Source organism: Gallus gallus, chromosome 5 (genome assembly GCF_016699485.2).
Source record: "Gallus gallus isolate bGalGal1 chromosome 5, bGalGal1.mat.broiler.GRCg7b, whole genome shotgun sequence".
NCBI lineage: Eukaryota > Metazoa > Chordata > Aves > Galliformes > Phasianidae > Gallus > Gallus gallus.
In genome coordinates, this window is record NC_052536.1 from 51977598 (window position 1) to 52002085 (window position 24488).

The 24488-nt window shown below is 42.1% G+C and overlaps 1 long non-coding RNA gene across 8 annotated transcripts in view; it reads right to left on the reverse strand.

The window, feature by feature from the left end:
- Positions 1-24488, reverse strand: part of LOC101751780 — a 136179-nt gene that overhangs the window by 13702 nt on the left and 97989 nt on the right. For all 8 annotated transcript variants that reach the window (XR_006939398.1, XR_005860200.2, XR_005860201.2 and 5 more), the window contains one exon: positions 22289-22459. This is a non-coding gene — a long non-coding RNA (uncharacterized LOC101751780). The remainder of the gene's footprint in view (positions 1-22288; positions 22460-24488) is intronic.

Sequence of the window (24488 nt, forward strand, 5' to 3'; positions counted from 1 at the left end):
TGAAGCCTATGGGAGGCTGCTGAAGATGTGGGGCCCCTCTTCTCAGCCTGTGACAAAGTAGGGATATCCCAGCTAGCACCAGTAGATGATGACACCTCTCCCAGCCTTGCATGTCTGGCCCTGAAGCTGGCTCATGGACCTGTGTAGCAGAGCATGCTCTTACTGCTCAGTACTCTGTAGCACAGTGAGGATTAAGCGTTCTTTCTGTCTGACAAAAGCAATGAAAATGTTGGAACAAACCAAATGAGCTATCAGAATCTTGCTTGAGTCTCCACTGTTGCAAAGGAGATGCTCCCATCTCACCATCTGGTTGGTGGAGACCAAACTCTTCATAAATTGAGATCTATTTAACACAATGCCTACTCTTCGTACAAACAGTCAGTGTAATTTATTATTAGCTCTTCAAAAATCCCAGGCATTATATTAACCAAATATTTCCAAATATTTTCTTAGAGTGGATGAAACTATGTTATATATTAGAATCTGGTGGACGTAGCACCAAAACAATATTTTCCTTTACTCTACAGCACTGTGTTTCTCTTATTCGCAGCATACATATGCTATGCTTGTAAGACAAAAGCAGGGCTATTTGGGATATTTGTATCGTAAGGATACTATAGGGTATTTTCCTTTATGTGTAAAATCTAGGTGATAGAGTTAATCTGAAGTTTTTGTTTGAAGTTTCATGACTTACTTAAAAGTGCAAAACAAAAAAGAGGAGTGACCACATAAGTTTTCAGATGCCTACATTTGTTTTCAGATGCATCAGTAGATGTTATAGCCATTTTTAATGCATATTAACATGGCTGCAGCCAGCTGTATGGGCCTCTATATGAGATTCTGAGTGGGGAAAAAAAAAAGAAGAGGAAAAGAAGAGATTATTGCCTTAACCAACTGCTGGATGGATCTGCTAAAAATCTCCAGAAAATGAAAAAAGTCTCCCAAAGGAGTAACTGAACGATGTAATGAAAATATGACATCCAGGACTGATGGGACCTGTCTGTAGTAGAAATAACTTTCACTGACACATTAAGGACACAGAAGAATTTCCTGTGCTGAGTTCCTGTTACGGAAGGTGACGAGCGGAGGGTCTCACTGCTGCACAATGGCAGGTACTAGAGAGCTGTACTAAAGAAGAGCCCAGATCTTTGTTGAAGGGAAGGAGCAGACAGCCTGCTGCAAACTGATCCTCTAGTGGTTAATGTTACTATAAAAGAAGCTCAGCCAGAGCCTGCTGACAAGCATCAAATATTTTCATCCCCCAGAGAAGTTTGGAAATCTTTAGAAATGCTTTCTATCCCTGCCTATAGCCTGTCCTTATGAGTGGTTTTTCTGACACAGGCTGATCTCAGTGATTCCTCACTTGAGAAATACAAGCAGCCCGTATTATCCTGCTATCTGACTCAACGCACGATGCAGGTGAAATTTCTAATGATTTCATTTGCAGGCATTCTATCTTGGTCTCTAATCTCAGCAGATCTCAAAGATAAGCAAAATCAAGGTAAAATTCAACCAAAAAGTCTCCAGGGAAAATCCAAATGCTAAAAAGAGATGCAGGATGACTCAGGGTTCTTTCCCAAGGCTTGCTTCTGAATCTGCTCTCCAAAGAGGTTACAGAGGGCACTGAACAGTAGAATATACTTTCAGATCAAGCAAGTTTCAGATCTAGCCATTTATAACCATTAGCAAGATTGTATTGTGGGTTAGAACCTATGAGTTACTGTCATGGCAAAGGATATTGAATTAGGCATTGAACAAACTTAGAACCAAAGACAATCTATGGGTCACAGAAGGTTACAGATGATTTTATGAAGGAAAAAAAAAAAAAGAAGGAGCATTAGAAAAAAATCCATCTCCCCTTTCATCATCCTTTTTCTTACATCCAAAGAGGTCCATTTTTGTCTCGATTAAATCCTGCTTAATGGTGTCTCTTTTTCAACGGCAAGGCCACATTGTCTCTGCTAGCAAAGAATCATATTTTTGGCAAAGGAATGGTAAATCTTGCTTTAGGATCTCACTCTGGAGAGCACTTCTTCAAAATATTAGTGTAATTTGGTGCTGTCATTTCTAAAGCATCTCTTTAATGAGGGAGCTGTTTACCGGTGACTTAGGCAGGCGTTGCTATCTCAGAGATCATTTATATTTCACAACACTGTCAAATCCTGACAAGCTGCAGATTGTAACAGGATGGCTTCTGCTTTTTGATGCAATGTTTTTGGTAGTCTCCACTCACACGTGAGCGGGCTTTCTGTTTGAACGTTGTCAAACGAGGGGCGAGCAGCTCCAGGGAGGGGGTAGGTTTCTGCTCAGCCTGACATATTTAATTTACATCAGTTATGCTTGCAATGGGGTAAACATTTTTCTTAAAGAGGGTATTAACAACAGCAGTGGTCATGTCAGCACTTATTGATACGCTTTTGCCATTCTCATCAGCGGGGAGGTGAATGTTCCCCCAGCAGCCACTCACACCAGCTAGCAGGGAAATATTTGCTGCTGGAGTGCCCTCTTCTCTCTGGCCATTGCAGTTCCATTCACCCCTGCTGGAGTCAGCCCAGATTTTCAGGGGTGCCAGTCAATGCAGCTCTGCTGAAGGCAGTGGAGAGATGCTGACCATGACTAGCTGGCAGTTTGGCTCTCTAGGCTGTGTCCTCAGATTTTTTATGAGCCGTGTGTCTCATTTAAAGCATTTCTGCACAAAGATCAGGAGAAAAACACACATGGACAGCAAGCTCTTAGCAAACAAGTCATCTGCCCAACTAGCAGGTTTTAGAAGAAACTGAACTGAATCAAAGCTAAAATTTGCTGGAACAAGTCTGCCCAGCTGCAGAAATAGTTGGATCGACTGTTTGAGAGGTCTCCCCTAACCCACTTTCCTCACTGCGCCCAGCAAGATTTCCTGCTCTCCATCCCCAGCTTGGCAAGGGTGTGAGGCACAGACTCTGCCTTTTTCAAGGGCCCGGTGGCACTGCAGCAGCACGGTGGCAGCTGAGGTGATAGGAGAGGACAGATTTTACAGCCCTGTGTGCTGTTCAGCAGCTCACAGGGACATAAAGGCTCTGCTTTCATGCACGGCCGGTGCTGGCAGAAGGCCTGGGCTGTGCCCTTTCATTTCAGACAAAGGCTCTCACACTGCGGCCTCCGGTGCGGAGAAATCTTTTGTGCGCGTGGAGCCAGCGGGAGAAGGAGCCTTCTGGTCCCGGAGATTATAAAGAAAACCTCTTCCTTCTGCACATGGGCCAGATGAAGAACTGGAGAAATAATGCCTTTTTTATCACAGTAATTACAGTCCCCATTGTTTTAATGACAGTGTTGTTGGGAAACAGGAATAGGCCGCAGTCCCAAGAAGTTGTTCCAGTATACACAAATAAACGATTGATTATATTGTTGTCAGATTAGGCAGAACACTCAGCCTTTACTTATACAACCATTTTCCCCCACAGTCCTCTGTGCGTGTGTGTATTCGTTGTATTTAACCAGATTATGCAAACTACACAGTCCGGAGGAAACAAAAGAGCTCTTTCTCTGGAGAACTTCCTTCAGAACCTGCAATGACAGGCTGGGATGGGTGAGGGAGACCTCTGTCAACACAATGAAGCCTGCTTAATGTGTTTATTTACAGGGCAACGATACCCTGCTCATATTAAACATCCCAGGAATCAATGGTTTCTGCTAATTCTTAAAAGAACCTTCTCAGACTCACACTTATCTATGTGCTTCTGCGTGTATTAACAGATAGAAGAGTGCACGGAAGCCTCACAGGCTGGGAAGGCCTGGATAGAAGCAAACTGGGTTTGTAGAAGAAATAAAGAAAAACAGCAGTGAAGCAAAGGATGGCTTGGGAAGAACTGAGACGAGTCTGGAAGGCATTAACATGTAAGTGACTATTGTTAGAGATAGCTTTCAAGACAGTGACTCATGTAAGAACATATCTGAGAAAGAAACCTCTATGAAAGGGTCATGATCTGGTGACTGCCTCTTTCACTGGGTGGGAAACAAATCCAGAGAGCTCCTCCGGGTGCAGCTTACGGGATGTGGAACACTAGGTCAAGACATGAGCTTTCTCCAGCCCACAAGAAAACTCAACAATCAGCCATGTATTTAGTCCACTGGACTTTTTCTTTCATCACTAGATACAGATAGCCATCTGCAGAGGGCTGTGTTCCCCTTGGATGTCAGGAAACTCCTCTTTTAGCGTTTCCTGCTCTCCACTGACCTGGGAGAGAGCAAGCCTGACAAGCATAGGCTGGATGTTGGCTTTTAGATAGCCAAAGCTGGTTGCTGAGAGTTCCAGAAAGAGGAGCTTGTGTAGAGTTATTCTTCCCCAAGCTTGTCTGAAGGCCAGGACCATGCAGATCACAGCTTTCTTAAAAAATTTGTGGACCAGCTTTCTGAGTCACTGATCTGAATTTGTAACAGCTCTTAGAAAATTAGAGGAGCCATAAAGCCTGGGAGATTCTATCGTGTCAGTTTAGAAACAGGCCACTGATAAAACCCTGAGTAACTGTCAGTTAGTTCATCTGGAATTGACAGCACGCAAAATCTGATAGAGAGGAAAAAAAAATCAGGAAATAATTAGCAGATAGAAGCATAATTAATGCAATCAAGATGAGTTTGTGGAAAACAAGTCTGGTCAAAAGAAACTTATTGATGTCCTGAAGACAGCATCAAGTACGTCTGAGAAAGTTAACTTTGTTGACACCAGATACCACCAATGGATAGTCCAGTCTTCCCAGTACCGTTTGAAATACATTAAATAGTTAACAGGAGTTTAGGAAGAAATGGCAAAGTTTGCAAGAGACCAAGTCAAGAAGACTGGGTCACAGTAAGGGATGAATTGACCTCATCCTATTGAGGAGTTGATGTCTTTAATCAGATGTGCACAGTGTACCCTGGATGATGGCATCTAAACTGAAACTAAAGATAATGCCAGCAATAGGGGGTCATCAGAGTAGTTTGTCCAGATATCTGCTAATTTCTCTTATAGAAGATTGACTCCAAATTTTTAAAAGTTATGAGGTCACTTGGCTTCTCTCTGCATTTACTTGCTTTAGCTAGACCTCAAATGTGCTTACCACCCTGTAGACCTTGCTGAGCTGCAGCCATAAGCTATTGGTGCACAGCATAGAGGGGATCAAAGTGGAGCGAGTTTTCATAGACCTCTCAGCCTGGATGGCATGGAGCAGAGCCCGCCTCCTGATCAAATCCAGCAGTGCTTGAACTACCTGACCCTGATTTACAAACACTCCTGTACTGCACTTGAGCTGCTCTCACCACAGATCCTCCACTCCTTAATTGCACTTGACCTTCCCAACAAATGGAAAGGGTACCATAGGATTTGGCTTATTAACCATCATAGCAGCAAGCCCTCAGGTATTAATGGAGAGTAATTGATATAATTCCAAGCTTTCAGTAACTTGTTTTGCTGGGATCAAACATCTGCCAGTTTCAGGGGAATTTAGCTGACAGTTTGGTGGTTTGGGGTTTGTTGATTTGGGGGTATTTTTAATTTATTGTTGATTTTTTTTTTTTTTTCAATTACTAGACAGAAAATAATCACTAAGTGATTTGAGTCTATGAGGTCTATGACATTTTTAGACTGAGCACAGGGAATTGGATTTATTTTGCCATTTTCAGAGGCTGGTGGTGTTAGTAGTACATAGAAAAGCCAGGAAGCTTTTCCTACGTAGCATTCACAGGTTTTAAAAGTACAAATCCTTCAGCCTTCCAAAATTTCATTTTTGCTTATTCCAGACTTAACACTTTGGGAGCCTTATCTGATCCCATTCTATAGCAGTTTTAAAAAGTTGAAGGACTGAAAGTTGTTACAGTTGTAAGATTTTCCTGTGCTTAAAATTCTTACTTATTTTTAATTTGAAGTATCTTAGCATCAACTCACAGCAAATGGATCTTGTTACTTCAGAAGATTTCCTGGCCTTCAGAAGTAAACAATGAAGAAACGCTTGCTGCAAAGTTGTGTTAAAACAATCACCGAGACATCAAACGGTCATCCATAACTTTGAAAATATTCTGTCATACATTAATAAACCTAAAGTGGACCATAGGCCAAGGATCAGGCAATTTAATTCTTGATATGGAATGCTGCCATTCTGTGTTTTAGAAGGAGTTCAGCAATATTGCTTATGCAATATATGTACAGCTTGCAGGCAACTGATAGAGAACAAGGTGCCTACATTGATTTGTATGTGGCTGTTATCAGGGTGGGCATTCTGCTTTGGTGACGAGCTGTCCCTCAGGTGAACCATACATGCAGTAAATGAATATTGTAATGTGTTTTTTGTTTTGCTTTGTTTTTTTTTAACAAAGTAGGGGTGGCTACCAAGAGAAGATCATGGTGTTTAATCTCTGGAGCATCTCTGCCTTCTCTCCCTGATACAAATCTTTGCTTGCATTTGCTGCAAGCAAAATACATTTGGTTAAACAAGAAGGGTAAATTTCAACTGAGCAAAGCACTGGGGCTCTCATTCCAGCCAAGAAATGCTTATTGCTGCCTACAGAAGACTGGCCATGGTGTTAGGGTGTGAGCACAGCATATGTGCGTGCACACAAACCACTGCCTGGCCAACAGTCATGGCCCACACCACACTACATCCTGCCAGCAACATGATAAAATAAGAGCTGCTCTCATCTGGCACCTCTCTCTGCAGGAGAACGGAAAAGCTGAATGACTTTTCTTATATGTGTAGGGTGAACAAAATTAAGTGCTGAAACAGAAATTTAGCACTTTTTCCCCAAGCTGGGATTAACATATATATATATATATATATACACACACATATATATATTAAAAAAAAACGTATATATATAGACAACAAAACAACAACAAAAAAGTTCACTTGCATCCTTTTGGATCACTTAGGAAAGCAGTGTGACAAAATGAGAACTACCCATCAAAGGACCAACTCCATCACTTGCCAAAGCAGGAGATAGTTGTTCTTGGTGCATTTGATATTAATTTAACACTACACTTCACCTTCACAGCAAATACTTTCACATGTATGCTCTAATTAGTGATGGGGAAACCTCAGCAGGTTTTGACTCTGGCTTCAGTTTAAAAAAGAAAAAATCTGGATGCTGTATGTAAGCCTCATGAGGGTGAAAACATAGGAAACTGGAAATCTTGTCTAAGAACGAGCTTTCTTATAAGACTGCTTGCTTCTTTTGGTTTCATTCTGAGATGGAAAACAGAAATGACAGAACTTCCCTGGACATTTCTGAGACATTATGCAGAAATACTTCTAAAAGAAGGATCTTAAAATGGAATTGAATTCAGATTTTAACTATTCTTTGTTTCCTATGATTCCTGGCCTAGACAAAACTCTTCTTGATCTTATCTGGTTAAAATACTGCTGGAGAAAAAAAAATAAAAAACACATTTTCTTGACTTCACTTTTACCATTAAGACAAGAAAGTTTTCCAGGAGAATAATGGAAGAAAACTAAAATTTGTGCAGAAAGCGTCAGTTTTGTAGAAAATTCAATTTTCTATCCTGAGGAAATACATTAAACTACTCTGAAATGTTTGATGTTATTCTCTAAGAGGAGGGAAGATGACTGGCCACCAGGTTTCCAAAAAAAAAAAAAAAGAAATGAAAGGATTTGCAAACAGATTCAGGAGAAAGCGTAGATGTTTTCCATTTGCCTCTCAGCTCAGATCCCTGCTCAAAACTTGGTAGCATGGACACAGAAGTAGAAGTCTGGATACTGGGGAAGGAAGAGGAGAAACACCAATCCTTAAGTTCGCTGCATGGCTTTTGCTGGTTGGTAGGGCTGGGTGGGAAAGGATGCTTCCAGGTTATCCTGTATCCTGCAGGCAGGATGTAAAATGAGCACAGCCATACCAGCCTGGTACCTGACAAGCCAAATAGCTTAGCTTTTGCTTTACAGAAAGCTATCTAGGGATAGCACCACCTTCCTGGCTCCTCAGCCTGCCCAACAAGAAACATACAGCATATCATGGCTAGACCAGTATTACCATTCCCTTCTGCTCCTTCCGTTTCTTGGAGGTGTCCAAACACTTTACCTGTTGCCTCCTACCCAAAATAAAACCACCAAGGGAGGAGGAAACCTCTTTTCCCTATGTTTTACACCTATTGTGATGAAGTCATGATTTCTAGCTGGAACCAGTAGGTGCTGCTATGTTCAAACAATAAATAACTACTCTTAACCACTGCCATTTTAAAATAGTCCTATTTTGGCTCCTGAAACACCTTGCTGTTCTTATATTGGAATGCTCTCAATGTAACCCATGTAGATTTTGCAGTGGTATTTGTTGTCCTAGCTGGTTAAAAACATTTCTGCTGAATGGGAGAATGCCAATCAATGCAGTTACACTACTAAACAAATACAACTGCCCGCTCTGATTTGTAATCTGAAGTTATTTCTGTATCCACTTACAGAGGAATGTCATTGTAAAGAAATACCACGGAGAGCAAACATAGAGGCCCTTTCCAATATTACAATTTTCACACATGGATGAGTTTGGGTGATTGTTCTTGGGCCGTGACACTGGAACAAAACAGTCAGCAAGTGAATTTATGTAGTGCTTTCCCTTTATTGCATTTATACGTGGAAACTGTGTTCATCCAAACAAGCACATCCTCATTCCAGGTTCTGCTCCCTGGCCCCACACTGCAGCTTATCCTTGCAGCTAGCCAAGGGGAAAACAATATGATTCTTAGGGGGAAAAAAAAAAAAAAAAAAAAAAAAAAAGAGTAGGTAAAACAAAGCTTTGGTTCAAACTGGCAAGGTGCATTCCTATGACCTCCAAACCTGTGAGGCTATTAGGAGCTGTTAATTTTTCCTCTAGTAGTCTTAGTGGCCTACTCTGAGACTCCATTCTGAGGTCCATCTGTCTGTCACCACCTTTGTTTTCTAGCTTTTGCCTGTTTAGATGGGAAGAAGGCAACTGTAGCCCACTACTTCATACAGCCCATCACCATTGGGACGTATTTCTGCTCTTTCAAGGTCAAACCCTATAGCACTGTGATGTCCAGCTAGCCAGAGGTCCTTCAAAAGCTGCCTGGACACCACGAATGAGAAAGTTTCTCCATCTCAGAAGTGCAGTACCATGGGGAGAAGTCTGTGCACACAGGTCTCAGCCCTCACACAGCAGGGACTGGTATTGGGGTGAGTTGTCCCTGGAAAATAGGAAAACTATCTCCAAGGACAAGGAAGCTACTTAAGATGGGCATGTGTGAAATCTGGCTCCATGCTCAAAATCCCAGAGAAGCTCTCTGGCTACCAGGTTTTAACATATTTAAGTAAGAATACGCACTAATAACATACTTTGAAAATTTCTGTGTCTTTCACAAGTCAGCACAGTTTCCCAATTAAGCCCAATTTCTAACCTACATAAATTGAAATAAAAACAATCTCTGAATGCAGTTGCCAGGTATCTTCTCAAAACCTCAGGAAGCAGAAGGCAAATGAAATTGCTGATTCACTTTTTTCATTACTTCCAAGGGAATCACTGGATTTTCAGTTCTGAGGCACTGCCAGTACTGGGAAACTGCTCTGAGACAGTCACCAGGGCAACAGGGAAGATGGTGCCTCTGCACTTCACTTCAGAATTAAGCAGGTGCTACTTCAGTGCTTACGGAGTTGGTTGCTGTGTCATTATCCCAGGGCTTCTATCTTCTTTGGCTAACTCACCAACCAATGCACCCCACACCTAAGTCACCAACAAGTACATAGCATTCACAGGCATTAATGATACAAGCTGGACCAGACTACATAGGGTATAACTGGGGGGAAATAGAAAAGAGAGGGCTGATAGAAGTGGAAGTGCTGAATTCTCTTTCTCCTTCCCTGGAGGGACCACCTGAAGGGGTGGCACGGGAGGGGAGCCCTGGCTTCTCTCTACAGCCTGCGTGATGTGTACCAGTCCTTCATATCTGCCTGAGGAACCTCACTGGGACCAGGCTCTGATTCCTATGGTGCTGTTTTAATTAAACTATTTCATGCCAACAGCAACAAGTTACACTAATGAGAGCAGATGTATCCAGTAAACAGTGGCATGTTTTCAGTTTAATCTACTTTAACCTGGATATATATTAATTCCTAAGTAAATACCTTAGTGGCCAGTAAAATGAGAAACAGATGATAAAAGAAGAAGTTTGCTTGTGACCCTTGAGACATGAGTATAATGTCTGGCTTGGCATCATTAATCTTCTGGTCAGAGGAATACAGCCTCAGCATGTGTAATGTGAGAGAGAGAGACACGATGAAGCTTCCTCTCCACAGTGCCCTCTGCAAACAGTCACTTCCACATTTTTCTTTCTTCTCTCTAATTAGGTTCCCTTTGCCCTGACACATTCTGAAAGCATAGCCAGCAGAAGAGACCTATCCATCTCCTCTCTTGAATAAAAACATGAGCTATTGGAGAAGAAGGTACTTAAGCACAGTGAACTATATAAGGTATCACACGCCTCAAGATAACTGATTCTTACAGAAGAGCATCTTAAATAGATCCTTTTGAAATGCTCTCTCAGGACAGTGGGTAAATAACTGCTCCCCAGAGTGTCAGTAAAAATCCATCTTTTGACATGAGGCTAAATGAATTAGAATTTTGTCACTGGTTTTAGTGGGTCCAGCATTTTGCTGTACATAACATGGATAGAGATGATACAGACTGACTTGTTTTAGTCTTGAGGGAGAAAGACTCCATCTCAGTCTGACAAACTTTTGATGTCAGTATTTAACTGAAAAAGATGAGTTATGTGAAAAACATATCTGGCTCGGATTTCTTCCTCCTCTGCAACTAGTGAGAAGGAGCTCTTGACACTTACTGAACTGATCAAAACACTCACTTCAAACAACGTATGTTACAAATTTCATACTTTCTATGGTTCGTGAGTCATTGGCAAATTGATCCTGATTCCTGGAAATGTCGTTGTTAAGCAGCTATGATTAGTGACTAGCATCACACAATATTTTCTCATCAGCTGGCTGTTTGCAAGTAGTAACCTTTAGGCATTCAGTATACAGATTTTATAATTGGTGTCTTCAATCAGAAGGCTTATCCTTCCTGACTGGATGATAGGCATTTTAAAATGATGCTTTCCCAAATGATAAATGAAAACTTCCACCCCCAGATAACACCTGTGGGACATCGAGGACACACACAAATATCACGACAAATAACCAAAGTTGTTTACACAGAGAAGAGTAACTAATTTACAACCCCAACTTAATCGAGCTGAAAGAAGTACTTTCACTGTAAAACAGAGAATCGTTGTGGTATTTGAATGTTTTCTCATGATTCACACCACGAAGAAACATCTCCATGTAATAATACCCCATCCAGGGATTTCTACTTGAGGTCCAATGGGACCCCAGATCTCTCTTTGGTCTGACACAGTACTACACAGAATGTCTCACCTAATGGTCCTTCGCACCATGTAAAAACTGGAAGGAACTCCACAGTATCACAAGTAATCATAGTTGATATCAAGAAGGAAAGAAAAAAAAGAAATCAAAGTCTGACTGTAGTTAACTTCATTAAGTAATTTCCTATTTCCTGGGCAGACACAAAAGGTGACTAAGAGTCAAGCAGGCTGAATTGTCTATTTATTGATAAATTTGCATAATAGCTGCTAAACAATGTGTTGAGACCGGCCATTTATCAGTTCAACAGAACCTTGTGACAAGCCAGGGCTAATTCTGTGACTGATCCATTGCAGACAGCACTGTTGTAACTTGCCATGGAGTGACACTTCCTCATAGTAATACAAAGAAGTGAAGCTGTGTGAAGCTTCTTACTTAAACAAAACTATTTCTTTCCTTCACCATGATGGAGAACCTGAGATGCTTTTCCAGATTCCAAGTGAAAAGTTGAAGACCATAAATCATTCCTCACGAGTGTTATCTCCACTATGCCCCCAAAGGTTTGGGCTCAGGAAGGAATTAAAAGTAACAAACAGAAATCCTTGGAGAAGAAGGAAGATAAATATTTAAAATAGCCATTGGAAGTTACACATGTAGACGCGATTAACAAATCACAGGATTTGTGCTCATTCTCTTCACAGGCCACTAAACTTCTCCCCTCACTGGGCTGGCATATTAACAAATAACATGATTTGTACCACTTCCTAAGCCTGTTCTAGAGAAATGAAAAAAAGAACAACAGGGAGGCAAGGCAAACAACTCCAAGAAAAAACAGTCATCTTCTCCACCGTACTTTCCATAAATAGGCTTCCTCCCTTCCATTAAGGTAAACTGCCCTGTTAATCTTCATGCGGCCAATGAGTGCTTTTTTTCCCCCCTCTTGTTCAAAAAGGATTATTATTTTTTCTTTAGTATAGGTTATTAGAAATAGAAGAGCCACAAAAGCCAGTTTCATACAGAGCCTTGTTCCTGCTGACCCCTTCTTGCTGGCCAGCTGTGTCATTCCAGCCAAACCTCATTCAAAGCTGCCCATAAGCAGACTCCTGCTGGACATAACACGATGAAATTACCACTGGACCAGCACAGGTGCACTTACTTTGTCTGCCCTATAAATCTAGCCTGTAGGATGACTTATATAAATAAAATGACTAATTTTGTACTTGTAAGGACTTGATAGGGGTCAGTGATTTGCTGAACACCAGCACAATTTCTCAGCACAGAATGGGTAAACCAGGAGGACTTAATGCAAAGTTTTAGATTAGCCATGCATGATGGCTTAATACGAGTGGGAGGAAGGCATAACACAGGAATCATTACTCAGACACGTGCATTTATGAAATCGTTAATAGGCTAAAGCAGCTTTTTTAAAAAAAAAAAAACCTTATTAGCCACAGACCTTTGGTTTTAGGAAGACTGATCATACATCCACTAGTAGGAGCTCTGGGCTGAACCCTGATCACCTGTAATTGAGGGTTTTCTGTTAACTGCTTGGTACTCTGAGCTCACTCTCCTGGAAAGATGCTGGGCTCATACCTAGGTGGATGATAGATGCCAACAGCACATTGTCTTTGTTAGGCTAATTCAGATAGGGTCTGGGCTAACACTAACTCCTGGCTGAATGAGAGACTCTGTAAACCCTTTAATTTTCACTGCTCTCTGCCACGCTGTTACCAGAAGAGATTTTTTCTGGACTTATTTGAGTCTCTGTCAATACTTCTTTTGCAACCAAAAGATAAGGCTTCCTTTAACCCTTTCCTCTTGCCTTGATTAGAAAAACACTGATACAAGCATTAAAAAAGGCTTTGTCTTCTTTCCAGTTCAACAAGCCCATGACTTTTATTCTCACCAGCCTTCCTCCGGCTCTCTCACCACGAAAGGCAGATTTTGCTGGCAGCTATTTGCATAGAATGTTGTGAGATGGAGAAGGGGATTGCTTTGCCTATACGAACACCATTTGTAGCCCTTACCTTCCTCTCAGCTCTTCAGAAATACCTCTCCTGAAAAGCACTACATCCCACTGAGTAGCAAGGAGAAGAAAACAACCCCACAGATTCTACCCTTCACTCACCTTCAACGTGAGCCGTCATCCTGGAGACACAAAGAGGAAACATCAAGCACAGCCTGAACAAAAGCAATCCTTAGCAGCCTATGCCATTTTGGAATGATGTTGCCAACAGAAACACGAACTCTGTCTTCCAAACCTTTTCCTGTTGGCACCCACCACTAGGACCTCCCTTACAGCCAAAGATTTGAAGTCTCTTTGAAAACTTGGAGGTGGGGTGTTCTTCCCAGGTGACCTTATTTCCAGCTAATCTCTTGCTTGTAAACTGTTTCAGCTGAGGTAATTTTCACAATAACCTTGCTGCTGATTGAGATGAAAGATGTCAAAGAAGGTTCTCCTTGGGTCAGCAGAATGTCTGTGAACAATGTGAGGCATTGGAAAAGGCTGCCCAGGGAGATGGTGGAGTCATTGTTCTTGGAGGTGTTAAAGAAAGGGCAGATGTTTCATTGAGTGATGTGATTTAGTAGTATGGTGGTAATAGGTGGATGGTTGGGCTAGATGACCTTCAGTGGTCTTTCCAACCTCAATGATTCTATTGGATAAGGTCAGAGTGAAGTAATTGGTAACTCTGAATAAGTCATGTGAAGCACTTGATCATCACCAGAGTATCATTTGCTGCTCACACCTTACCTGTCAAAGGTTTATTTTCTTCTCTACCTTTCAAATAATTAGCAGTTCTCCAACACAGTTTGGCAGAAGATGATATGTTTCTGATCATGGCTCAGCAATCACAGGACAAGTATGGAGTGGCCATAGGAACTTGGAGAGGCCGTGATAGTCCTTTGAATGCTTTTATGAATTTGCCTTACGCTTGCTGTTTTAGTCTTCCCTGCTTTACCAACGCTTGCTAAAAGCACAAATCTTTTTCAAACAGATTCTAAATATTTTAGGACACTTTTTCAAAGTATCACAGTTCAGATTCATAACCAGGATTACTCAGAATTACTCAGAACAGAAATTCAAACTTCAAGAGGCACACTTATCTAACCAGAGAACGGATCCTACCGGGGAACAGACATACCTAACACAAATAGCTCAAGTCACGAACTTTGAATGTGAAATGGTCCCAGCCAATTGCTTAAAGAAACACTGCCAGTGAAGAAAGATTTCAGAAGTGATTCACCAAACAGCTCAAGAAAAATGCAATCTCTTCATGGACGCTTCACAAACTGAATATTCCATTTGTTGAATGATATTCATTACAGACAATTGTTCTGTCTACTGTGAAAACAGTTGGGGCTCTCAGGTGGTCCCTCTAACATTTACAACACTTGTAACACACAGTGTCTCGAGGCCAGGCAACTTTGTGCAGAACTTTTGCACAAAGTATTAAAAAATTATACTAAATATCTAAAGCAAAAAATAGCAGTAGAAGATTTTCTTTCATTTTCCTGTTTTTCCTTTTCACATAAGGTAGCAATTACTGCACAAAGGGCAGTAATAGCAGCTTAGGTAATGTGAAATCATACTGAAGGACTGCACTTTTGAAGGAGCACCTTTTTGGAGGTGAGGAAGTATTTTCTACTGCATGGCAACGCTGATGTAAGCTGGAGCTTACATCTGTGTGTCTTTACCAACATGTTATGCAGCCTCTACCAGAGTTTATACAGCATGTCCCAAACTACAAAGTGGGAAGAAACTGCTATTCAAGAAAGCACCCTCAGGTCCCAAGGGCTGGACTTACTTGCAAAATAATAAGTTGTACCATGAGATCAGTGGGATTTCTTCAGAGCCTCTCTCTCATGTGTGCTGGCCTAACAAGATACTGATGGGACCCCAGAGAGAAAGAATCATAGGATCATTAAGCTTGGAAAGACCATGAAGATTATCTAGTCCAACCATTACCCCACCCCCACTGTATCACTAAGCCATGACACTCAATGCAACATCTACTCTTTTCTTAAATGCCTCCAGGGACAGTGAGTCCACCACCTCCCTGGGCAGTCTGTTCCAATGCATCACCACTCTTTCTGAGAAGAAACTTTTCCTAGTATCCAACCTGAACATCCCCTGGCACAACTTAGGAAGAATTAGGGAAACACAAGAGTTCCTATTTCTTTAGATAATGCAGCACCATTCCCTAGTGCATACTCCCCTCTTGTTTGCAAAAGAATATGAAGTATTAGTTGAAAATACTCATATTATTACTGTTGTTATTTAGTGATTTATGAATTTGGTTTGTTTACTAGTTCTGTTTACTATTTCCTTCTTATAAGAATGTCATCACAGAGGGATGTTGTTCTGGAAATACATTTTTATCAAAAGGAGGCAAACGTTTTCTGCCATTCTTTTGCCTTGTCTGGTTATTCCCTCACTGCTCAATCCTCTGGGAAGCAAACAGACACATCAGAGATTAGCAGCAAGGCCACCTGATGCTTTACTGCTCATCTGTGTTTGCTCACTGAGTCACAGCTTGGTCTGCCCTAGGTGCATTGGGGCCGTGAGACCTCTCCCTGCTCCTGCCTGGACCTGCCACCTTGGAACATGCAGTACGTGAGCTCCCGAGCTGAAAACAAGGGTTTTGCCAGGTGCTGCTGACAGCGGTGCTGCTCAGGGTTTGCTGCCAGCCCTTTTTTCATTTCCTGGGGCATGGAAGACCATGTGCATATGCATTCATATATTCTCCCCTCCCAGTTCATAACCTCCGAGGTGGCCTGAGCACCCCATATGCAATGGAGTTAGGCCAGCAGCTTCACAAAGTGATTCATCACATCAGGAGGAAGACATTAAGACAAAGAGAGGCTTGTGTTGGAGGGGGGAACTCAAACAGTTGTTGATGCTGCAAAATCCGAAGGGCCTTGGCTGATAAAGTAAAAACCCAATCAGGTTTAATGAGCACTGGGGTACATCCATGCTGTCAGAATAGAGACACCTCTCCAGCTGCCCTAGCAGCTCAGGGGTCCCTCACACAGAGTATCTTTAGAAGAAAGCCTGCAAATAATGGAACAAGTATACTTATCCTTTGTTTTATTTTTGTTATGTATTATGTAATATTATTATGTGAATATTTTTAAATTAAAATACAGACGAATAACCTAAATATTTTGGAGTATCTTTTACAGTTTTATAAATGGCCCCAGACTCACCTGTCCAGACAAATAATATGAGAGTTTTCTTCTCTTTTCTTTTCATGTACTTGACATAGAATCAAAAGTTAAAATACTGAGGAAGAGACAACATTACATCAAGACATCAAAAACATTTCAGAAGGGTCTGTCTGGGTGCCTAAAGCATTGCAATGAGCTGGTTAATGGCAGTGAGGAGCTGGAAGCCACCAACAGTTGTCATTGCAGAAATTCACTGAAATCATAAGATCACACTTCTGTAAGGCAGCTTTGGGGCTGAGCAGAACTGGGAGATGCCCCAGAATCTCACTGATGCTTCCTGGCAGTGACTGGAGGTCTCAAGCACAACCACACGCTTGAATCAGGGCAATAGCCCACAAGAGATGACATCAGTCAGAATACTGACAGGAAAACTATAATCATGAAAAAGAAAGAATGGGGAAGAAAGCCTTGGGAAGAAAAGAATGAGAGATTATTTAATATCAGGGAAAGGACATGTATTGAGTAGCTTTGAAGGCTGTCCTCCACAGAAGGGTCTCACATCTGTTTCTGGACTTCTCAAGCAGAGGCATCACAGCCCACAATGCCCCAGATGGTTTCTTGTTTCCATGAGTTTCATCTGTTATCTTAAATTGCGGGTGTACTTGCACTGGGCTCCGTGTCAGTACAAGAAACCATGTTATCTGAGGCAACGGCAAAACAAGTGAGGACAGTCAGATTGAATTGGAAGTAAATGAACCTGTGCTTCCTCATTGCACTCTTTACAGTCATGAGTCTGCCTTTCCCATGAACATTTGAAACTTGGCAGCTCAATTTTGTTTTGCTCGTTATTGGGAGTGATGGCCCTGGCAGGGATCCTGAACCAGCACACCACATGCAGTGGGACATTCTCTACATCTTGTTCCGAGCCTTAGGAAGTCAGGTTTCCACAAAAGAAATTGGGTTTGGAAATTCTTTACCCTCCAGTAGAGTGAATGCATGAATATTTCTGTTTCTGACCTGATTTTCCATCAGTTCCAGGGGGTATTTCAACTCTTTATTTCTCTCAATTAGTAGAGGAGAGGCCGCCTTGCTTTGCTGTTTCTTTTCAAAAGTTTGCTGGCTAGCAGGTTCTGAATGTCCTGGGTGTTTCCACATCCTCTCCCCGTAACCCTTTCAGGAAGTTTCTTGGTTAGGATTTTGATCTGTTTTGAATAGCTGGTTACTCCCAGCTGATTTCTCCACCGCTTCCTCCCAAGGTCAGCCCACCAGAAGTGAGGAGGTTCATTCAGCTCTCAGATGCTATTCCGAGGAAAAAAGGAAGCTGGCCAGTCACAGACAGTGATGCGTTCTGTTCACACACTGCATCCACTCAATCATAGCCTTTCCCTGACTCACCAGATGACCTCATGTATCCCTCAAGATGTGTTCCTAAATACCTAGGAAGATGGCAGGCATGCAACCGAGATAAACTCTATGTGTCTGTTGGTGATATGTCTCCAGTGCAGTGCTCACAACAGTTCTGCAAGCAAGCTGAGCTGAGGCATCCTCCTCATCCCGAGACAAATTTTCTGTCCTTCATGTCCCTTTGTGCCTTCCAGGACATAATGGAAGACTCAGTAGGCTTTCTGGGCCCAGCCTACCCGGGTGCAAGATCCACCCAGGATGATGGGAGGGGAGAAGCCACTCTTCGTGGCTGCACTGCCTCTCCCCAGGGTTAAGAGTAAACTCGCTGCTTCCCATACCAGACAAATTTTATCCTGGTAGCACAATGCTTCCAAAAGACAGTGAGGAAAGTTTGAGGGAGTTTTGCTTCTTTTGCAACCAGCAGCTAGCTTTCAAGCTCTCTCCATGCAGCAAAGCTGTAGTCACTTCTCAGACCCATTTCCCATGTGAATGCAAGCTGAGTAATAACTGTGTAGCAGGGAGGGTTTTCTCAGCCATTCATCTGTTCCTGAGAAGTATGACTACACCCTGTCAACATGCATCACAAGCACATAATTCATCAGTTATCCCAGAAAGAAGGAATAAATTACTTCTTGAGCCACATCATCACTAATTGTAAAAAATATCCACCTCAGTGCATTTAATTCCAAATTAAATTGGTGATTTGCTCAGTCAGTCTATCCTGGCAATGCCACCTTGCGTATCCGTGATGTGATGTGTGGTATCAGTCTCTCCAGGTTCTTTTCTTTCTTTTTTGTTCCTTTAATGTATAACTTGCTAGCAATCAATCTGAAAATATCAGCTAATGTGAGGGAACATGCTGTCAATCCAACAAAGAAATAAAACCTGCTTTATCAGATCTGTGTTTTTCACAACATTTACGGTGGTAGGAAACTGCGTTTTACAATCATGTCCTAAAGATCATATTGTTCAGGTTATAAACAAATAAGAATGAAAACTGCTTGAAAAAAAAACAGTGATTTAGAATCTAGTGGTTTCCATCTTATGGTGAAATCCATACCTACAGATTAAAATATTACGTGATAGTTGGTGTTTTATCAATAAAAACTGATTTAACAGTTACCTATCACTCTTCCATTCCAGGGCACACAACTGGGGTGTAAAATTTCTGACCCCAAAATTCATGTTATTACAGCTCTGTTGGGACCATGAAATCCCTGGGAAGGGACCTCTGGCAGTCATCTGCTCCATCATCCTACTCTCACAAAGGATCAGCTTGACTGCACTGTTTTTGGAGGTCATCCTTACGGACCTCCGGTGGCAGACTCCCTGTCCTCCCCAGGCAATCTCAATGTAATTGAGCACTTCCTCAACCAAAGCATTAGCTGCTTGTTTCTGCTAAAGGGCTCCACTGGCTGAGGCAGCCTTACCCACGTCTGCTGCCAGGTGACCATATTCCCCCATGGGTTATGTGGGTACTTCTTTAGCAGACATCTCAGGAATTCTCTCAATAAGGAAGCTTTGAGCAAGGGTCTGACTTAAAAGCTATCAATGAAGGAGGTAGCTATTCAGACGAATACAGAGCTATTCTCCTATTCGTGAGGCTTTTTGGTCGTGACCCCTGAAAATCAGCTTTCCTGGGTATTTGGTTTTAGATGAATGCTAAAGTACTTTGCTGAATTGAGACCAAACATTCATGTTTCTTTTCCTTAAGCAGCTGAAGCAATATTGGTTAAGGAATTTGGACAGCAAAGGAAACCTTAAATGGGATAGCAATCAGTCATGGTAAGTTGATCCCTGTGCTTGATTTCCTACATCAAGGTGGGGGTAAGCACACATACAGCATTACCTGATGTCATCTTCACAGCAGTACAAAAGGATGGGCCTTTCCTGTCAGGCATTTTGTACATCTTCCATTTCAGAGTCAGACCATATATCAACCGTCACTTTGCTACCACTGCCTATTATTTTGCAAAGAAGTACATCACAAAAAATAATAAAATAAAGTGGTAGATTTCATCTACAACACCGTGAAGCAGCCTCTGAAAACCTCCTGGAACAGGAGTGCTCTACTTAGATTCTGAGAAAGGTGAGGAAGGAAAGATCATGGGATATTCAGCTACTTTGCAGTGTTAATAATGTGTTATCAGATATTCCACATAGATTTCAAGTTTTTGGCAAGCTTGTCAAGTAGCCTGAGTTAGTGTAAGCTTGTCTGTTCTGGTTCTTTGACTATCTACAATACATCTTCACATAGGAATAATACATGGGAAGTGTATGGAATTTCAACAGTGACACTCAGTTTCAGTTTCTGCAGGAGAAATTAAATCTCTTTCGGTTGTCTGCCTGAGCAGGAACCTAAAAGCAGCCGGGTCCTCTTACGTCTGCCTTCGTGTTTGCTAGCTCCAAAGCTCTGGTGCTTAGAAATTCGACATCTGCAAAGGCACATGCAATTATTTCCATAAAAGTTTCAGACCATGTGCTGATTTATGCAGTGTTCCAACCAGCTAAATTTGTCTCAATAATTAAATGCATTTACACCAGCAAGCAGCTTTCCTCTTGAGCCATCTTCTAAACTTGTCTCTAGCCTTTTCACAAATCCTTCAGTAACCAAACAGAAATAAACCTGTGTGTTCAGAACCCACGCTGTTGTGGTCCAGGCCACACTCTAATTAATGAACAGTATTTCAATGAATTACTTCTGTCTTTCAATATTGACTCAGGATGATGGCTGGCCAGGGGACGTCTTTAAGCATTTAGTTTAGAATCATAGAATCATAGACTGGTTTGGGTTGGAATGGACCTTTAAGATCATCTAGTTTCAACCCCCTGCTATAGGCAGGGACTCCTCTATAAGCTTCCCATAAAGAACAGAGTTTTAGCTTTTAGAATGGTGTTCAGATACTGTATAGCATTATAATGTGGAAGAAAAACAAGGTCAAATTACTAGTTATGCCTGAGACAAAGCAGGATTATTATTTTTTTATCCTATGGAATATGTGCACTATGCACCATTGTTCATGTGAGCCCCAGAAGCTGCCAGTTAGCACACAGCTGGTGAATTAGCCAGAAGAGAACTGCTCCTGTAGAGCTGAATAAGAATGGCCACCACTATTATACATACGCTGTGATGGATACGACACAGGGATCCCTCCATTCCAGCATAAGCACCAAAGATGTGCCCCTGCTTTCCACCATTCCACTGCTTTCTCTGTCAAATACCAGCCCAAATCAGTCCATAACTGCAAAATGGTCCAGCAACAGCATCTTCCCGAAGCAGTCACCTTGCTAGCCTTCATCCACCACTGTAAAAGGGGCCTCTATTCTGCAGATGTTACCTGCTCAGGCAATGCAAACAAATATTCTCTCAGATTCATAAATGGAATGGTTTAGGCTGGAAGGGACCTTAAAGATCACTGAGCTGCAACCCCCAGCCACAGGGCTGTGAGGTGAGTACCCACATCCAGCATGCAGCGGGTCTCCTCTCCTCCCACAAAACGTTCTCCCACCTGTGATGAAATGGGATTTCAGCTGCCAACTCTGAAACTCCAGCCTCAAAGTCAGGCTGTGCTCTTTTTGGCACTGTGCATCATGACATCCTGTCCTGACCCGATGTGGGATAGATAATCTGCAGTGAAATGCAGTTTCTGCCTTTATTCATATATTGTCAAAGTAAAGCTTCTGAATGTAGTGCTTAGTAATTGCACGAAGGCTGGCAGAGCATTTCATTCCCATCTTTCATTGATCTGTCACTTCTGCGGCCCTCAAAGATTAAAGCAAAGAAAGGTTTTGTCTCTAAAGAAGCTGGAAATGGCTGATCACCCATGGTGAACAAATCTGGGGGGGGGGGGGGGGGGGGGGAAATGGGCTATTACTATTCTCAACACAGAGGATCCAAAGCCGAAAACTGGCTGCATGTGTGTGAGAGAGTGCTCAGTGTGTGGGTGCCAAAAAATGTGGTATCTTACTTCCAGAGCAAAATCAGCTTATGTTCAAAGCATAACATGACCGCATGCCTCACTGAGGGCTAGCCATGGAGAAATTACCATGACTGTAAAGCTGACATGAAGGCTTGTGCAGCAAAATGCTGCTCTTTAGCAGCTCAGGAACAAGCAGCAGCTCTTAGTCCCAAGCTGCAGAGCACTGGACTTGTGCTGAGAGATAGCAGCTACCTTCACTAGACATCACTGCCTCCTCCCTGCACTCAGCTGAGCCATCTGAAAAGAAACCATCCTATTGTTTCTGTAGGGTTTGTTAGGCAGCATGAAGTCATGCTGAAGCAGAGATGAATGTAAAAGTATGGAGTGGGTTTAGACCTTCAGCAGCTGTGCAGATTTAGATCAATTTCAAGCAGCCAGGAGAGATCTCACCTGTGCTGGATCTTGTTGCAGTGTCCGCCAGCCACAGGAGCCCCAGAGCTCACAAGTATGTATTTCCCACTTCACTCTTCACCAGTTAGGCAGTGTTCAGGCTTAGGAGGATTCCTGCTCAAAGATTCCAGTTCAACCTTGTTCATCAAGTGCACCTCAAGCCACAAGGTACTGGAAGGAAAAAAATGAAAAGGATTAGGGCTTAAATCCCAGAAGTCAGATAATGCAAGAGGTAAGGTCTCAACTATAAAGTTAGCTTAGCTGTTCCGTCAATAGAAAATATTTTCCACACTTGCTGTTTCCACTAAATCTTTGTAGCAGCTCTATACTGATGGCTCCATCAAATACACTTCCATAAGGGCAGCACAGGTGATGCTTTCCATCACTCCTTCCCTTTTTCACTCTGAGTGAATTCAAGCACACTCAAGTTCTCATGTTGCAATCACAAGGGCTCTCACTTTGTCACAGGAAGCATATTCCTGAAGTGGAGCAGGAGAAAGCCAGATGAAGCTGGTCCCAAGCTCACATACACTAGTTGGGTTCAGGCTAGGCTTGTGCTGTGTAGACTCATTCATCAATCAGATCCAATAGTTTCCTTTGGAGATCTGAGATGTACACAGGCAAAGTTTTGAGCACTCATCAAATTAAAGGGTTGGATGTACCCGGCTGGAACAGCTTGCCTCCTGTAAGGATGCAGCCTAGTGGGCCTCATCAGGATCTTTCAGATCTGCCCAGTGATTACACCCTCCTTTTCAGGAAGTAAATGTATCAGGTGTGATACGACACCTCAAAGCAAGGCATTCTGTATCTTTGCTCCCATCTATTAAATTTAAGACCCTGGACTTTTCACGCCACATTGACCATACATAACGAATCATTTTAAGGGATGTTTTAATATCTGTTCCAGAAGTCTGGATAGGCATACTCTCTGACACTTTATTAAAGCCAATAAACACATGCCTACAACCAAGAACTGCTGTGGCAGCACTTGGCTTTTTGACCAGGGTATCAATTCTGCCCTTGCACACGAGATGAAGGGTATTTATTTTGATGTGCTTCCTTCTGCTGGGCTGTGCGGGTCATGCTGTTCCCAGTCATGCTCTGTGGAGTCCAGAGGATGTCAGCTTCAGCACTAATACTGAGGGAGGTGAACCTTGTCGGGATCAGCCAAGGATTTCATCAGTGCAAGGTCAGTGCTGACACCTCCCTTTCTGTGAGAAACGGCTGCAAAGTGGCTGCTGGATGAGAGCAGCACTCTGAGTGCTTTCTGGAAGGTGCCATTCTAGGCCTGAGCATAGTACTGGCCAGTGAGATTTGTTTCAGATATGATTCAACAGCAAGCAGGCCATGCAAAATCACCATCAGAGTGGCATTGGAGGAAAGAGTCAGGCCTTTAAATAAATGGTCATGTCCTTTAAAAGGTTGTGAAGTATTAGAATCAGAACATCCCTCCTAAGAAAAATAATAGGTCAAGAAATAGAAGATAATGAAGGTAACGTTAGGAAAATGGAGCAGCATGAAAGGCTCTAAAAGCATTACATGTTGCAGATGGATCTATCAGGAGAGTCCTCTCCTGAGTCTAAAAGGCCAAACCTCAGAAGAACACGGTCAATGGAACAAACTTTGACAAGGATGAATAGGACGAGGAATTCACAAAGAAGTGATTTCCAGGAGGTGGAGTTATCCTGACTTCTATCCATCTCCTTTCAATAGAAGTTAATACACAGGTAATTGCTTAGCTTAAGCACTCTCAGTCTGTGGAACTGGTTGCAACTGAACAGCGCTGGAGGTCATGTCTTAATCTTCAATGTGTCTAAAATAGAGATCTTCCACGTATATGTTTCCTCAGATCACTCAGCAATACAGGTTTGATCTAAGTTGCTGTTTGTAGCAATTTGTGGAGTTTTCTATTTATATGATATTGAAAAAAGCACTACCAAAATGTTTAAAAATAGGTTGAAACAAAACATTTTAGTAATGCTTGGAGAAAAGAAACAACATTTCTTCATTTCCTATGCTAGGTTTTTTTCCCTGCACCAAAAGTAATGAATATTATGGAAATGTCAACTTGTATATCCTGAGGATAATAAAATAAGGATAATATTTAGCTAGTGGTGACCCCATAATGGTTCCTAACTAAGAAAAGGGTAAAATCTTTGTCACATGTGCATTAACAAAAATAACTCCATGACATATGTAC